The sequence below is a fragment of the Rhinatrema bivittatum genome, chromosome 7, assembly GCF_901001135.1.
Source record: "Rhinatrema bivittatum chromosome 7, aRhiBiv1.1, whole genome shotgun sequence".
NCBI classification, from domain to species: Eukaryota; Metazoa; Chordata; class Amphibia; order Gymnophiona; family Rhinatrematidae; genus Rhinatrema; species Rhinatrema bivittatum.
The window spans coordinates 294,838,414-294,856,054 of record NC_042621.1 but is presented as its reverse complement, the minus strand read 5'-3'; the positions used below and the strand labels follow the sequence as shown (position 1 = coordinate 294,856,054).

Genomic DNA, 17,641 nt, shown 5'->3' with positions numbered 1-17,641 from the left:
AGAAAATACTTAGGAGAAGTGCTGCAAATTTCCTCTAGTAAAGAAATGATATTTTCCAAGATATTTTATGTTCCTAAGTCTAGAATTAGCTCTATGAGTCAAGAAGAATTAGATGTGGTACAAGGGAACAGCCCTAATTTAACTTCTTTCTTGGAAGCATCAATAGATGATATTCCAACTTGGGCTATTCTCTTAGTAACTTTTTATAGTGAACTAGATAAGAATCTTGTCCTACAAAAAATATTTCAAAAATAAGGATTGTAAGAAATTGCAAGAGGACACTGCAAAACTGGGAGACTGCGCATTCAAACAGCAAATGAAATTCTATGTGGATAATTGCAAAGTGATGCATTTAGGGAAAAGTAACCCAAATTATAGCTACAAAATGCAAGGTTCTACATTAAGAGTCACCACTCAAGAAAAGGATCTAGGTGTAATCGTTGATAATACATTGAAATCTTCTGCTTACTGTGCAGCAGCAGCAGCAGCAGCCAAGAAAGCAAACAGAATGCTAGGGAATATTAAGAAAGGAATGGAGAATAAAACAGAGAATATCGTCATGCCTCTGTATTGCTCCATGGTGCAACCTCATCTTGAGTATTGTGTGCAGTTCTGGTTACCACATCTCAAGAAAGATATAGCAGAATTAGAAAAGGTACAGAGAAGAGCAACCAAAATGATAAAGGGGATGGAACACTTCCCCTATGAAGAAAGGCTAAAGAGGATAGGACTCTTGGAGAAGAGACGGCTGAGGCAGAGATATAATAAGAGATCTGTAAAATAATGAGTGGAATGGAATGAGTAAACCCTTTCATAAAGTACAAAGGCCAGGGGACCCACAATGAAGTTAATGGGTAATAAATTTAAAACTAATAAGAGAAAATACTTTTACTGAACACATAATTAAGCTTTGCCAGAGGATGTGTTGAAACCTCTTAGTGTAGCTGCTTTTAAGAAAGCTTTAGACAACATCCTGGAGGAAGAGTCCATAAATCATTATTAAGGTGGAGTTGCAGAAATCCTCTGCTTATCTCTGGGATCCTGGGATCCTGCCAGGATTGGTCACTGTTGGAAATGGGATACCGGGCTTGACTGACATTTGGTCTGACCCAGTATGGCAATCTTATGAAAAAGTTTTTCATCCAACTTTGAGACACAGAAAGATACCGCGCCAATTTTGGCATTCCATATTGAATGCACTGACTGCACTCCAAGTACTAAAGTGACTTCTTACTATCCATCAGCATGTTAAATTCTCAATTAATGCTTTGTGATGTTATCACATTGAAGTGTGATATATGAAAAGTAGCCATTGGTACAGTAGCCCCTGAGGCAGCTCCTGCGTGAGCGAACCTCGGCCAGAGTCGGGCAATACCAATAAAGAATCCCTTGATACACCAATCCCCACCGTTTGTTCTGCTTTCCAGCATTATTGATCAGCTTCCGCTTTGCTTTTTGGGTCCTGACCAACAATAGGAATAATTGCTAACGCTAAAAAGAAAGAAAGATCTAAATTTCCATCCTATATTAAATGTTATTGTACCAGATTAAGTCTAAAAATAACCAGAGGATATCACAAGAAAAAGGATTTTAAATGAACCCTCTCAGATAGCCAATGGAATACTACGGAGAACATTTCTGAAGATACTCCCATCTCTCCTACCATGCTAACAAACAGGCGAGAAACTGCGTGTAGCTGGCACCTCGCTTCCAACAGAACAAAGCATCTCCTCAAATGCTGGAGGAAATACGCCATGAATGGCTCTAGGCTCCACATCTTGATGGGGATGCCCCAAAAGAATTCCCGGTATTGGAAAAAGGTCAAATACATTACGAAGAACAGGCCTGAAAATCCAGACTGGGAGCACCTTCTATAGGATCCACCTACAAATCAGTGAATTGCTTCTTGGTTGCTGAACGATGCGGAGCGGCTGCATCCTGGAAAAAGCTTAAATCTCCCAATTCATACATGCTGGTTGAAGAAAGTATGGGATGACTCCTTAGTGAAACAAAACAAAACAAAACACAGAATAGACCTTAGGCCTCCCTTTTTGGAATCCGTACACTACGCATTTATGGATTTCTCTTCCTCTCTGTACTAAATTCTTACTATTCTGAAAAGGAAAAGAAATAAAACATTTCTTTTTTTTTTGCTCTATGGAAATTGAAAAGTTTCTTAAAATCTCTGCACATCCCGGTAAGACAAAGTGAGCCAACAACGTAACTGCCATTGTTAATTTATCTTGAAAATGCCCTTGTTGGGCGTTGACATGTATTTTTTCGGTCTGTCCATGTTTCATGTCTATTTCTGGATACCATTAAAAAAAAAAAGTTAAGTCAAATAAAATATTTTCCCTATTATAATGGCATGATGTCATCCCAAGTCAGCATTCACCTAATTATGACATTTTCCGTTCACGCAGAATGATGACAGAAAGCGGAGTAAAAGCTAGGACTGGGAAGGGCACCCATGAGCTCACCTTGCTTATTTTCCTGCCTCCAGGCAGCATCTACTGTACTTGCGTCAGTCCAGGTAAAAGTTTCTAGGAAGATGTCTAAAAAAAAAATCAGATAAAAGAGATTCCACCACCGCCCTAGACCCGCCGTCTCGAAAAGGTCAACTTAGGCAATTCTTTCCATGCATGAATACCATCTATTTTTATTTTCTTTTACTGCTACACTACTAGTATTAGTCAATCTTTTTATAAAATAACACAGCATAACAGCTTGAGTCAAGTCTTGGCGGGAGCATCATCAAGCCGAGCTCTTATTGGCTACTTCTTGAGTGTTTAACTTTGGTAATGCGGACATAATATAGGCTTGCTACAGAAATTCCTGTGTGATCACATCTACACACCCACATGGGCTTCCTAAAAACATCACACAGAGTTTAATTGCATACACAGATTGATCACTGTAACTTACCTGCTGGCACAGATCGAGATCAGGCCAAAAACAAAATCCAACACCACTTCCCTTTCCTAGTTCTATCAAAAGCTTTGTTCTGATCTCAACCAACTACTAACATCTGTAAAAATCCATCCTTTTCTCTCCTTTGAATGCCCAAGTCACATCCCGCCTCAAGTACCGTAACGGCAGCTGGCCTTCCCGATTCTCCCCACCTCAGAATGTCACGGCCTGCCTTCCCAATTCTCCCCACCTCAGAATGCCACGGCCTGCCTTCCCGATTCTCCCCACCTCAGAATGCCACGGCCTGCCGTCCCGATTCTCCCCACCTCAGAATGCCACGGCCTGCCGTCCCGATTCTCCCCACCTCAGAATGCCACGGCCTGCCTTCCCGATTCTCCCCACCTCAGAATGCCACGGCCTGCCTTCCCGATTTTCCCCACCTCAGAATGCCACGGCCTGCCTTCCCAATTCTCCCCACCTCACAATGCCACGGCCTGCCTTCCCGATTTTCCCCACCTCAGAATGCCAAGGCCTGCCTTCCCGATTCTCCCCACCTCACAATGCCACGGCCTGCCTTCCCGATTCTCCCCACCTCAGAATGCCTCGGCCTGCCACGTTCCTTAATCCCAATGCTATTCTTCTGCTTCTCTCTAGCTTGCTTGACCTCGTGAGCTGCCAGTTAGATCTTGCCCCCAACCTTCTTGTTAACTGCTTCACATTCTGCAGTAGAGAAGTAGCCTAGTGGTTAGAGAGTGGTTTATAAACCAGCAAAACCAGGGTTCAAATCCCATTGTCACTCCTTGTGATCTCCTTGCTCTCTATTGCCTTAGATACAAATTTAGGCCTAGATTCATCCAAAAGCTGCAAAAATAGCACCAGGAATAAAACAAAAGAGGGGACATGGTTAGACCAATTTTCCTCCTCCTGCGTATAATTTCTGCAAGCTGTGACAAACATATCACACCTGTGCTAGTTTTCACATTGGAAAGAGAGACCAATCTGTAACTTTACTATCTATTCCACTGTAAGAAGGGGCACTTTTAACTCAGGGTGAGGTAGGTTTGGGGGGGGGGGGGGGAGTTTTATTTACACACAGGTCAATACAGTAAAGTGTGGCCGCGGTTACCCTGTTTCTAACCCGCCTTTTACTCACAATTTGGCCGCGTTAGCCCAACCCGCGATCCACTATCCCCTTTAACCCATTCTTACCGCCTCTTTAAATCAACGGTAACCCCTTCCGCCCGCGGCATGTGTATGAGATGTAAACGATCGGATTAGCTATTCCCCCCCATTCAGTAACGCGTGCCCCAACTATTGCCTTTTTAACCTGCAGTTTAGCCGCGCGTTTAACCTGCTAACTTACCGCCTACCCTTACCCCTGCGTTAGAGGCAGGGGTAAGGGTAGGCGACAAACTTTCCCCCAGCCCTCGCTCACCTGCCCTGGCCGGTGAGCGAAAAAGGGGCAGCCCCAGTCCTCTCTCCCCTCCTCCCGAAGCAACGAAAGCAAAAAAGGAGAAAAGCGACATGTGAAGTGTAACTTACTCCTGCAGCCCTCCTCCGGAGACGCACTGCGGCTCCCCTGCCTCCCGGGGGCTGCCCCCTGCCTCCCGGGGACAGCTGGCGGCGAAAGCGGCCCCGCCGGCGAAGATGGCTGCCTGCACGGGCCCTCTGACACGATCGCTCCAGCTGCAGCCACTTCTCCTGCGTGCATTCAGCCTGTGCGGGCAATTTGGCCGTACCCCGGGAGGCAGGGGAGCCGCGGTGCGCCTCCGGAGGAGGGCTGCAGGAGTAAGTTACACTTCACATGTCGCTTTTCTACTTTTTCGCTTTCGTTGATTCGGGAGGAGGGGTAGAGAGGATTGGTCATCCCGAGCATAGGAGAACCGTCCACTTCCTGGTACCTGTCATTTCAAATGACATTTGAAATGACAGGTACCAGCGCACCCAAGTTACTGTATAGGCGCTGAATAGCGCTCTATACAGTAAAATGGATTGCGCGGGCCTAACCCTTCTCGGACGCTTCACGGACGCTTCTTAGACACAGCTTGCATTTGCAAGCTATTCACATACAGTATGGAGCGGTAGGTGAGCTGGACTGTGCGTGCGGCAAACGCGGGTGCGCCCGGCACTAACGCAGCTCTCCCTACCGCTCCTTACTGTATCGGCCCGACAGTCAGAGGTACGAACAGCAAAGCTGACATCACTGCAGATTTTCTGTCAATTGGAGGGATGAGAGGTAAACGAGGAGCTGATTTGTACAAAGTACTCTCTGCCTGGCTTCAATCAAGATAGGCAGAGAGTACATTGTACAAATCAGCTCCTCGTTTACCTTTCATCATTCAAAATAAAAGAAACTCTTCGGTGATGTCAACTTTGCTGTTCATACCCCTGACTGTGTAAGTAAAAACTGCACCCCCCCCCCCCAGTTAAAAGTGCCCCCTCTTACAGTGATGTAAATAGTAACATCCTCACTCTCTTGCCATTGACATTTGCATATTAGCATGTGCTGTGCTATTTACTGCATGCATTAGGACCTTAACACTTAAGTGATGTGGGAACAAGGAAATGCCTACGGTACCTGCATGTAATCTGCTATGAAGTGGCTGAAAAGCAGAATATAAATACACCGCTGCCCTCAAGCCTATCGTTCCACTAGGCTGCCCTGTGATAATATAAAAGCAGAATAAGTGTGCATTTAAATCACATTATCCATTACACTGGCACTGGATAATTTTAACACAGATTTTTAAAAATATAAGAGCAGCGGCGAGCATGAAGGGGAAAAAACCCACCGTGATATTTAAAGGAAAACCAGCATCCGTGTAACCAGCAGCATTCCATAAGATAGCACCGCCCTTAGGAGCAATTACCAACCATAGGTAATTGTCTGCAGTGCCATTATGTTTAAGTATGCTCCAAGCCCTTCCCTTGCGTATCTCTCTATGACCCCCCTTGGGAACAGCCATTTTCAGCGCCATAGCAGAAATGACTTCACAATGGGGCTGGATGGGCCAAACGGTTTCTCCCATTTCGTATCAATGGGGAAAAAACTTCTCAGCACATTCGGGTCCTTGGAATGAGATTTGTGTGTGTGTGTGTGTGTGCGCGCGTGCGCGCGCAAGATCTCCCTCTGCACCACTGTAGAGCATTATGAAGCCAGGACACCCCACTCAGGCCCCAGTGGAATAACGTGTGCTAGGCTGGGGGAACGTGCCAGCGCAATTTTTGTGCTTAGAACTGCGCTCCCCATGCAGCAAGGAGTTTTATGCACAGAAAATGTGCACATGGTTTAGCACTTCTGCACAGGGCAGAACGCGGTCATGGGTGGGTGCCAAAGAAAGAAGGAGCTACTGCACCCCCTCATCCTGCACAGCCTCTAAAGAGATGGCGGCTTTTTTGGGAATGGTGAAGGAGCGAGCACGGTGGGTTTCAGTCTGGGGGGGTAGAACCTGGAAAGATGCTGTGGGGGAGGAGAGAAAGGGAGGTCAAGTCTCGGAGATCAACCTGGAGTAAGAGGGGAAGATGGTCGGAGGAGCAGGGGAGGAAGAGAGCTGGAGCCTTGGGGGATTAAGATTGGGAAGGGGGGTGGCAATAGGGCAAGAGCTGAAAAGAGAGAGAATTTTTGGGTTGGGGGGGGAGGAGGGGTTGAGGCTGGAATTGCGGAGGCTGAGGGCTGGAAGGAAGGAAAGAGTGGGCCTGAGTGGTGGGTTCAAGATGGAGGCGGGGGGGGGGGGGGCAATGAAGTTTAGGATGTGGGGGAAGAGCAGGGAACTTGGGGGGGGGGCATCAAGCCTGTGGGGAGAAGTAAAAGAGATAGAGAGCTAGGGAGAGAGGGAACGCTGAGGGGGTTGAGCCTGTGAGAGACAGGGAAGGGGGAATGGAAGGGAAGTCTTATATTACTGCAGTGCTTCTGGGGAATTCCGCACCACACATTTTTTTTTTTACGTTTGCATTTTTGAATAATCATTCGCAATGCAATGCAGAAACGTTTAAGTATTACTGAAAACAGCAATGGTATTGAGTTATTTCGATACAGTGTGCTGAACTTTGCAACGTTTCTTTATGCAGAATTCTCCCAGGAGCATCCATGCAAATCCCATCCCAAATCAAGGCATTAATAGCTACGACTCTCCGATGCCAACAGGTGGGGAGGCTTAATGCACGGTTTCACCCCTGGTCAGAGGTGGCTGGTGTTAGTCTATGGGACTCAACCTGGAGTTTGTGGTGTTGGGGGGCCTGGCCCTCAGCTGCGCATAAAACAGGAGGCGGGTTCTGGGCGCACGACTCTTAGGGGGGTCCGGTTTTTATGCGCCGACATCGTGCATCCTGCAAACTATGTGCATGGACTGTGGTTCCTGCTCCTTAACCATGACCTTTACATGCAAACTGCTGTGCATAAGCCACAGTTTGTGCGCCCTGAGTATGATTTGTGACTGCTCTCCTTTTTCACCTGCATTTTTTCTCTTAAAACCCCCGATGCATATCGTGTCGAGAGTTAGCTTTCTTTTTTTTTAGTGCAGGAGTAAAAGAAAATGTGCGCTGAAGCTCAAGACACATTTTTTTAATGCAAATCTTATTGCACCGGGGGTCCAGGCGTGGTCACCGGTGGTTTTCCCACTATCGTGGCTGCTTCCAGAGCATGGGGAGGGAGCTGCCTGAAGAACTGAACTGATCGGGGGTCCACCTGATTTTCAATAACAACCCTCCCCCACCCCACGTCTAATAAAAGAGCAATGCTGATCATGAAAGAAGAGAAAGCAGGAAAATCTTATAGGCATGCTGATGGCGCAAATCATAATTTAAACAAGGCAACTGGCCCTAATCTCGATGCTATTATATGTGGGTAAAGAAATGAACCCAGGGTCTCCCAGATGAGACTAGAGTTGCACCCCTAAGGCAGAGACAGATGTTTTGTGAGAAACCTTGGAGAAACTGACGGGATTCTCGCTCTGTGAGCTTCTGATTTAGAAGGATTAATAATTTGCAGATTAAGCTTAGATAGCCAGGAGCTTGCACGGTCTAGGCAATGTTTGAAAGCACGTAAATGGACAACAAACCTGGTATCAATGAACGCAGTAATTTGAATGTCCTGGGCCTAGAATGAAGGGAGGAAATCACAATCTTGAACGAGAGCGGCTAAAGAAGGTAAGAAAAGATTAAAAAGAAAGGGGGAGACAGAAATGAACCTTGAAGAAGAGCAAAAGGCAATGAAAAAGAAAATAAAGGGTGATAACGCTGGTGATTCCATCCCAGCAGACCGTATGAAAGTCAGAGCTGGGTTCATTGAACCAGTGCTTTGTAATTCTGGGTATAATGTGTAGATTGTAGGGATGTGAATCGTGTCCTCGATCGTCTTAACGATCGATTTCGGCTGGGAGGGGGAGGGAATCGTATTGTTGCCGTTTGGGGGGGTAAAATATCGTGAAAAATCGTGAAAAATCGTGAAAAATCTAAAAATCTAAAAATCGCAAAACCGGCACATTAAAACCCCCTAAAACCCACCCCCAACCCTTTAAATTAAATCCCCCACCCTCCCCAACCCCCCCCAAATGAGTTAAATAACCTGCGGGTCCAGCGGCGGTCCGGAACGGCAGCGGTCCGGAACGGGCTCCTGCTCCTGAATCTTGTTGTCTTCAGCCGGCGCCATTTTCCAAAATGGCGCCGAAAAATGGCGGCGGCCATAGACGAACACGATTGGACGGCAGGAGGTCCTTCCGGACCCCCGCTGGACTTTTGGCAAGTCTCGTGGGGGTCAGGAGGCCCCCCACAAGCTGGCCAAAAGTTCCTGGAGGTCCAGCGGGGGTCAGGGAGCGATTTCCCGCCGCGAATCGTTTTCGTACGGAAAATGGCGCCGGCAGGAGATCGACTGCAGGAGGTCGTTCAGCGAGGGTTCCGGCGCCTCGCTGAACGACCTCCTGCAGTCAATCTCCTGCCGGCGCCATTTTCCGTACGAAAACGATTCGCGGCGGGAAATCACTCCCTGACCCCCGCTGGACCTCCAGGAACTTTTGGCCAGCTTGTGGGGGGCCTCCTGACCCCCACGAGACTTGCCAAAAGTCCAGCGGGGGTCCGGAAGGACCTCCTGCCGTCCAATCGTGTTCGTCTATGGCCGCCGCCATTTTTCGGCGCCATTTTGGAAAATGGCGCCGGCTGAAGACAACAAGATTCAGGAGCAGGAGCCCGTTCCGGACCGCTGCCGTTCCGGACCGCTGCTGGACCCGCAGGTTATTTAACTCATTTGGGGGGGGGTTCGGGAGGGTGGGGGATTTAATTTAAAGGGTCAGGGGTGGGTTTTAGGGGGTTTTAGTGTGCCGGCTCACGATTCTAACGATTTATAACGATAAATCGTTAGAATCTCTATTGTATTGTGTTCCATAACGGTTTAAGACGATATTAAAATTATCGGACGATAATTTTAATCGTCCTAAAATGATTCACATCCCTAGTAGATTGTCTCCAAAAAATATCTGAGAGTTTTCTTGGATTCATTTAAAGAATAAAAAGGACTTTATCCGATGGGTACTTGGAAAGAGCTTCTGGTGATGGATTTGCTCAATACAAAATGTTCATATAGAGAAAAGCGAGACAAATGAATGTTCATAAACTCTCTTCTTGTATTTGTTTTGGGGCGCGCAGGACCTGACGTCTTCAGCTTCATGGGGGGAAATAATGGATACTGCAGTGGGATTTTTGGATGGAGACAGGATTAGAAGTCGCTTGTCTCACAAATTCTCAAACACTAGGTTAGTGTCAGAGTCTCCCCCCCCCCCCCCCCGGTTCATTCTGAGAGTTTATTTTCTGATGCTCCATTCAGCCCTGGATCTGTCAACAGGCACCCATTGTGCCTCCCTGGATCTGTCAACAGGCACCCATTGTGCCTGTGCCTAAGTTGGCAAACATTTAGGGGCAAATTGAAAATGAGAACTGTACGATTATGATGTATCAATAGACTATTATTTCATGCAACATCATAAATACAAGCTGAACCAAGGAAAAAAATTTTGAAAATTGTTTTTTGAAAATATCAAGAATGTGATACCTCATATAACAATTGAGCTTCTCAATATTTATCAGAGAATGCTCACAACAAATGTGTCAAACATACACACTGTTAACCAGTATATTAAAAACTGGTTTAACGCAATTGGCCTTATTTATAATCATTGGTATCCACATTCTATGTTTTGCATTTTTTTTTCATTTTTATATTGTGTTATTTATAGAGACAAGACACTTATCGTTTTGCGTAGCGTAAGTGGTGACAGCTTTTTTCCAACACCGGCCTGACCCGACACGATCCGTGTTTCGTGGGCTTCTTCAGGGGTACAACATTGTTACGGTGTATTTCTAAAGTCTGTCCCGTAGCATAACGCTATAGCATGATCTCAGCTTTAAAATGAAAAAAATGCAAAACATAGAATGTGGATACCAATGATTATAAATAAGGCCAATTGCGTTAAACCAGTTTTTTAATATACTGGTTAACGGTGTATATGTTTGACACATTTGTTGTGAGCATTCTCTGATAAATATTGAGAAGCTCAATTGTTATATGAGGTATCACATTCTTGATATTTAAAAAAAAAAAAATTTTCAAAAAATGTTTTCCTTGGTTCAGCTTGTATTTATGATGTTGCATGAAATAATAAACATTTAGGGGCGGCAGGTCCGGCTAAGATTTGCTGCCTTCCAGCTCCGCTGACTCTCATTCAGCCCTCTGCGACCCTGTAACAGACGCCTACAGGTGACGGCGGAGGGGTGAAAGTACCTAAAATGTCTGGGGGCAGTCAAATCCTAAATCCGTTCATAGCCTACATTCCCAGTGCCTGTATCTTTGACCTTCCTGGGTCCTGGCTGAGATCTGCACTTCTGATTTGCCAACTGGTTTCTGTCCATTTCCTAATGGTGCCATGTTCCAGAAAACTGCCAAAAGAAAGCTCATGAGTAAACTCAGCTTATTAAATTGGAAAGTTCCTTACAGACTTCCAAAAACGAGTATAATAACTTGCCAATTCAAATAATTGACTGAACTCGAGGGCCATGCTCTGGGAAAAGGCGAGTCCCGCACAACATTCCTTGTTGATTGTAACTTTGACTTATTCCTTTTCCTTTGTTATCTATTATTAACCAGAATTGTTACCTTAGTTTTTCCCTTGTTAAAATGTAAACCGATCCGATATGGTTATCTACTATGAAGGTCGGTATAAAAAACTGTTAAATAAATAAATAAATAAATAAATAAATGTGTGTTGACTCAGCCTAAGGGGAAGTAAATACAAAGGAGCTCTGTGCACTTGTAGCATGGACTCCTGTCGGTACAACAACAGAGTAGGAAAAAATCCCCAGAATCACTATTTCACAACACCACCAAGAGCAGCCTCTCTCAGGAGCCGTCTGTTTAGTGCTTTCTGCCCTTGGAATAGGTTAAACCCGCGTGTATCATGGCAGGCCTGACCTTAGTGGGGTGTGGGACCCTGGAACACTGACGTGCATGGCTCTGCCCCCCCGACAGGAAATGATGGTGCCAGCGGTGGGGCTGTCCTGCAGCAGAGGGCTCCCCCTCTCCCCAAGAGCAGGGCCCAATTTACCCTCCCCTAAGGATGGCACCGGCTGTAGGATAAGAATAATCCTACGCAATCCTGATCACCCCCCCCCCCCCCCCACCCAATCCCCTATGCAGGACACAGGGTGACCTTTTTTTTGCAAGATCCCCCTGCATCTCCTGCTGCAGGAACTCCCGCACCCTTCATCTGCTCCAGAAACAGAGAACAGATTGTTGACACGAGCAGGAAAATTCAAAAACAATCAAAAACAGGTTAAGGATTGGAATAGGTCCTCCCAAAATTTTTAAATTGTTTTCTTCTAACCATATTAGACAAAATTGCACAGCAGATGTAATGAACCACTGGGGGTTCATTACCAGTAGTGCCCTTAGTGTAACTCCTTTGGGCAGACAGGCAAGGTAGTAATTAGAGATTGAATATGCTTTGCGTTACTGCTCCTGCTTTTGAGGGGGCTGGGTTGGCCGTCCCCTAGTAAGACATGGTGACCGAGTCAGCACTGGGTCATGCTGGACTGTTCTAGGGGGGGCTATTCACACACCTCCCCCTCCCGAATGTGGCCCAACACGCTGCTGAGATCATGCAGGTCTCCTCTCCACCTCCTGTGCTGAAAGGCACAAGCCCTCCCCCTCCTCATATCAGTGAGGGACAACATTACATAGAAACATAGAAATGACGGCAGAAGAAGACCAAACAGCCCAGCAAGCTTTCACACTTTTTTTTTCTCTCATACTTATCTGTTACTCTTGGCTCTTAGTAACCTTTTTTATTCTATTTCCCTTCCACCCCCACCATTAATGTAGAGAGCAGTGTTGGTACTGCATCTAAGTATAAAATAGCTTAATTAGTTAGGGGAAGTAACCACCGCAATAAGCAAGCTACACCCATGCTTATCTGTTTATCCAGACTATGTAATTCTGTCCTTGTTGGTTGCTGCCTTAATACAGATCCACGTTTCTTCACTCCCCCCTGCCGTTGAAGCAGAGAGCTATGCTGGATATGCGTGAAGTGTCAAACTTTCTCCCCTGCCGTTGAAGCAGAGAGCTATGCTGGATATGCATTGAAAGTGAAGTATCAGGCTTATTTGGTTTGGGGTAGTAACCGCCGTAACAAGCCAGCTACTCTCCGCTTTTTTGTGAATGCAAATCCTTTTTTCCACATTTCCTCATTGCTGCTGAAGCTTACAGCAATGTTGGAGTCGCATTAACCGTGTGTATGTTTATTGAACATTAGTGTGATCCTATAGAGAACAGCACCAGCAACTAGAAGCTTCCTTACCATGAATGCACATTTAAACAATGAGAAGCTATTAGTCTGAGGAGAAATTTCAAATCTGACAACAGTCCTCCAGTGGTTATTTTAAGCCCAAGCACAGCCTAGATTTGTGAAATACAAATATATATTTATAAATGTAATGTGCAATTTGCCAGCTGGATGAGTGTCGCTGTTTGTGTCATGCTTAAAAAAGCAGATCTGCCTTCCCCGTCTGGGACATGTGCAGATCGATTTCAGGGTCGCTTCCACTTTCCTCTCGGCCTCTCGCCCAAAATTGTCCCTCAAGAATGCAAGCGTAGGGAGAAATCTACTTAAAACCGGTTTTTTTTTTCGCTTTTGCACAGCGCAGGATGAAAAGTATGTGCGCAGACAGAAAAACGGGGGAAGGGTAGGTGCACTGGGTATCCGGGGATTCTGTATTCGGTGCAAAAAGTGGGAAACGAGCGAGCGATGTCCGTGTCCACTGCCAGGGGAGCGAGGCTACTGGTGTAGAAGCTGTTTTGCCCTGCTATTTCTGACGGCTAGTTCTAGTAGTATATACATGCATACATATATATGGCTGGCGATATAGTATTTATTTATTTTAAAAGTTTTATATTCCGCATTCTCCAAAGTACTTGCTCAGTGTGGATTACATTCATAAATAATACATAAAAATATTTACATTTCAAACTAAAACATGCAAAATAATAAAACATATAGAAGGTACAATAATTACTTAAATATCACACTATTGTAATTTATAAAATCCTGCAATATCACCACGCGGAGAAACCACTAACGCTAGATGACATAAATACCATGACAAAACCCAACTGCATTAACATACACAGCTTGACGATTCATTTGTCTCTAGTTTTAGCACCTCCCACAGTCACTTTCTATCCCTCATATCTACTCTTATAAACATATATTCTCTGTAATGTTTTTCTTTCGGAGGGAAAGCCTACGTCACCTCCCACAGTTATGAATGGAGTCGTTAATCTTTTTTTGTAACTGATGTTATACCTGTATACCAGAGTGAAGGCCTTTTGCTAAGCTAAACTTCGGTACATAAAAGCTTACAACTAAATAAATAAATAAAAGCCTCTTTGTTTTCTGAAGCAATTTATGTCAATTTCGTTCCTGAGCATCTGCTGTCCATGCAACCTTGAAAAGAGGCATGGATGCAGAGTAAGTTGGTTTTGCTACACTGTCCAGGGATGAGTTGGACCCTTCTGATCACTTCCTCATGGAGACACAGAATAAAGGAAAACAATAAATCTTTCATTCACCATTAATAAGAGGCACTAACCACTCAGCTTGTGCTCTCTCCCTCCAACTCCTCCCGAAAGAGAAGAGGAACGATCATCAATGACACAGAGCGACTGCATTGCTGCAATACTCCAGGCGGCTTCACACTCAGGAGAGAACACTGCAGCTCCTCCTCATGGTTAGCGAGACCGATCACTTTCATGCACATTTCTCCAGTTACCAACTATAGAAATGATCCCTGAAAGTATAGTCTTAACCTCTCCAGCCCGCCGGCCCCACGCCCCCACTCATGCGCGCAGCCATGCAGCTCACGGTGAGAGAACACCGAGCCCGCGTCCTCGCAATATAAACACAGACAACAGGCAGCAAAGCAACCCTGTAACAGAAAATAGCTACAAAGAGCGCGGCAACGCTGCAAAAAGTGCCACATTGTAGCAGCGTTTCAGGATCTTTCGCCAGGAGTTGTAAGCAGGGCCGCGTGACCCCGCCTCCTACTTAGCATACGGTGCCGTCCGCAGCCCTAGGGCGCGCGGCACCTTTGCCCCGCCCCTCCCCCGTAGAGTAGTTACGGGAGGGAGCGGCTGCAGGTTTTAGCGCAGCGGGGACCGTGCAAGCCTGAGACCGGGCTGCGATTCGTTTCTTGCACCGGTTAAGCACGGCGGGAGGTTCCCCGGGACTGCCCCGTCCACCTCCCCAGTGCAGCCAATGCGAGAGCGCGCTCGGCAGGCCCCGGCCTCCCTTGTTTGTTGCAAGTAAACGAAGGGCCGATTGCATTTCTTTTTCCCCATCAGACTCCAGGGGAAAAAGGGCCGGCTGCCTCGAGGCACCGGCCCTTTAAACCCCGGCCGACGTCATCAGGCCGAGCCGGCCCCTTCTGATGACGCCGGCCGCAGGAACGCCCCCAAAGGGGCGGGATCCGGGCTTCGGCGTCATCGGGGCCGATGATGCCGGCCACCGGAACACCCCTTGGAGGGGCGGCGTTTCCCATCAGTGCCGCCCCTCCCTCTGACGCTAGCCCCGGAACGCCCCCACTGGGGCTGGCTCATGCCCCGATGTCATCGGGACGCGACGCGCTTCGCGGCGCGCCCCGATGACGTCACGCGACGTGCCCGGCTGGCCTGCCCTCCCCCAGGTAATCCGTGGGCTCCGATTAAATATCGGGCCCACCTATTGACTCTGGGACTCGTGATTTCCTTTGTTCCCGGGGGCTCGCCCACCTGCAGTGCTTAATGACCACTCAAAACATATCTTTGGGTAAAACTGGCCGCAGCTTTTATTTAACCATAACAGCACACAATGTAATCATAACAACCCACCACCCCGGGCCAATACATATATATATATCTATTTATTGCCACACGTTCTCCCGGGACCACGCCCACCCCGCACCGCCTGCCGCGCTCCAAGCAAGGCGACTTCCGTCAACCGGCCCCCCGCCGCGTAGTAAGCAGGGGGGCCCTGCCTCCGGGCGTGGTCCCCCTTTTCTTCCGGCAATCTGCTTGTCAGCCAGCGGCTGATCCCTTTACCCTAAGTCCTATTGGCCCGGGTACCCGCCACCGGCGCCGAGCAGTGTCTACACTTGCTCGGGGCCCCCCCAACAAGTAACAGGGTTTTTTAGCTGCGGCCCCGGTGCTTCCCTACCTGCGCCTCAATTGCTTCAGTTATGTCGTTAATAAACAAGTCGTACCCAATGTCCGAAAGGTGTATCTTATCCGCCCGATAGAAGCCCTCACACTGCTCGTCTGCCCACTGATGACGCATCTGACAGCCCCCCAGGCGCTCCAACCAGGACCCCAACTGCCTGTTGAGTTTCTTGCGGCACCTTCCCCATAGCTTGGTCTTAGCGAATTTTATCCGGGGAATAATGTCTGACCAACATAATACCGCACCTGGGAACCATGTCTGCAACTCGCGCAAGTCCTTTCTTGCCTCCTGCAACAGCTGCCTGCAGGTCCATGTTCCCAAATCGTTGCTTCCCAGGTGCACTATTAACATGTCTGGGGCTGCCATCTCCTCCCTCCTGACTCGGATCATAGGCAGTAGTTGCCGCCACCGCATCCCTCGCTTTCCCATCCATGTAACCTGCACTCCCCGCGGGGCCAAACCGAGGTGTACGCCGTGCTTGCGCTGTTGCGCCCTCTGCGCTGCCCAATGAACGAAGGAATGCCCCACGATCCAAACCGTTTGCGGCTTAGCGGACAAGTCTGCAATTGAGAACAATGCCTGTTAGTTATCTACACCATGGGAGCCGACTCTGTCCAGTCTCATGTACGCGTTAACCGCTAGGGAGCGCCACCTCCCTATTTGCTGGATGGTCTCCGTACCCAAACCTGCCTGTGCGGCGCTCGTCGCTGCCCCGATCCGAAAGGAGTGGGTCCCAAAATTTGCTGCGTCCCGCCCCACCTTGGATAGCGCGCACTTAAATACCGCCGAGAATTGATACCTTGTTAAGGGGACACCGTTGTTATGCACTAACAGGTGGTTCCCCTTATTGGGATGGACTGCCAAAAACGCTTCTAAATTAGCCAGCGGGCAGGTGACTTGGTTGTTTAACCTGGTCAATGTCACCGCAGCCCCTTTTCCCGATTGATCTGTCTTGGACCAAGGAATCAATATCCTGAGTGTGTTTCCCAATAGCTGTACATTCCGCAGTAACATCCCCGTATCACCTGTATCCTCCTTACATGCTGCCACTAGTTCGCCTATGCGCAGCGCCCCAAAAAATGCCAGCGAAAATGCGAGCTGAAATAACCGTGTTTCAAATTGTGAGTCTCAAATCTCCTGAAGAGCATACCATAACTGAGCTAATAACTCGTGTGTAACTGGATGTCTACCATCTTTCTTGTGCCCTAACTGCCGTCCCCAACCCTTCATTAATCTTTTAACCAGAAATCCCTTGGTGGGATCGCCCCATCCTTGCGCATTTGCGAAGAAGGCCAGTCCTGCCAGCTGCTTTATCACAATGCCTCTCGACAGTCCACACTCTTTGGCCCACGCGATGTAGTCCACTACTAAGCCCTCCGGCACTGGACCGTTCTCCCAACCATGCTGGTTAAGGAAGGCTCGCACTTTTCTGTATCCTCTGGAATACGCACCCCATGTAGCGGGCGCTACCGATCTCCGTAGTAAGTCTAGGGTGGTTGTAGTCCAATTGCCCATAAGTGTTCCGGCACCGGAGTCCCCTCCTTCTCTGCGTTGGGTACCTGTTTGCGAAAGAGAGACCATTTGGCACGTGATAACGCGTCCGCAATACCATTGCTAATTCCAGGTACATGCTGCGCCCGAACAGTAGTGTTTAAGCGCAGGCTGCTCAGTATTATTTGTCTCAATAGGTTCGCAACCCTTGGGCATTTCGCTGTCTGCCTGTTGATGACGTATACCACAGCTTGATTGTCAGACCAGAAAATTATGTGTTTGTTTTGCAGTCTGGGTCCCCATATGACCAGTGCGACCCAAATTGGGAATAGCTCCAGGAAAGTTATATTGCGTGTTGTACCTTCTTGTATCCATGCTATCGGCCATTGGGCAGCCGCCCACGCCCCTTGGCAATACACTCCAAATCCCCCCCCCCCCCGAGGCATCCGATTGTATGTCCAGGTCACGATTCGACATCGGGGGCTCTTGCCATATGGATATTCCAT

General features: G+C 47.6%; 1 protein-coding gene and 1 non-coding gene across 3 annotated transcripts in view; both read right to left on the bottom strand.

Moving 5' to 3' along the window:
- Nucleotides 1–17,641, bottom strand: part of CASP7 (caspase 7) — a 98,753-nt gene that overhangs the window by 59,632 nt on the left and 21,480 nt on the right. The gene's annotated exons all lie outside the window — the stretch shown is intronic.
- On the bottom strand, nt 14,039–14,254 carry LOC115096295. The gene has a single exon (XR_003858026.1). It is a non-coding gene; the product is annotated as a small nucleolar RNA U3 (small nucleolar RNA).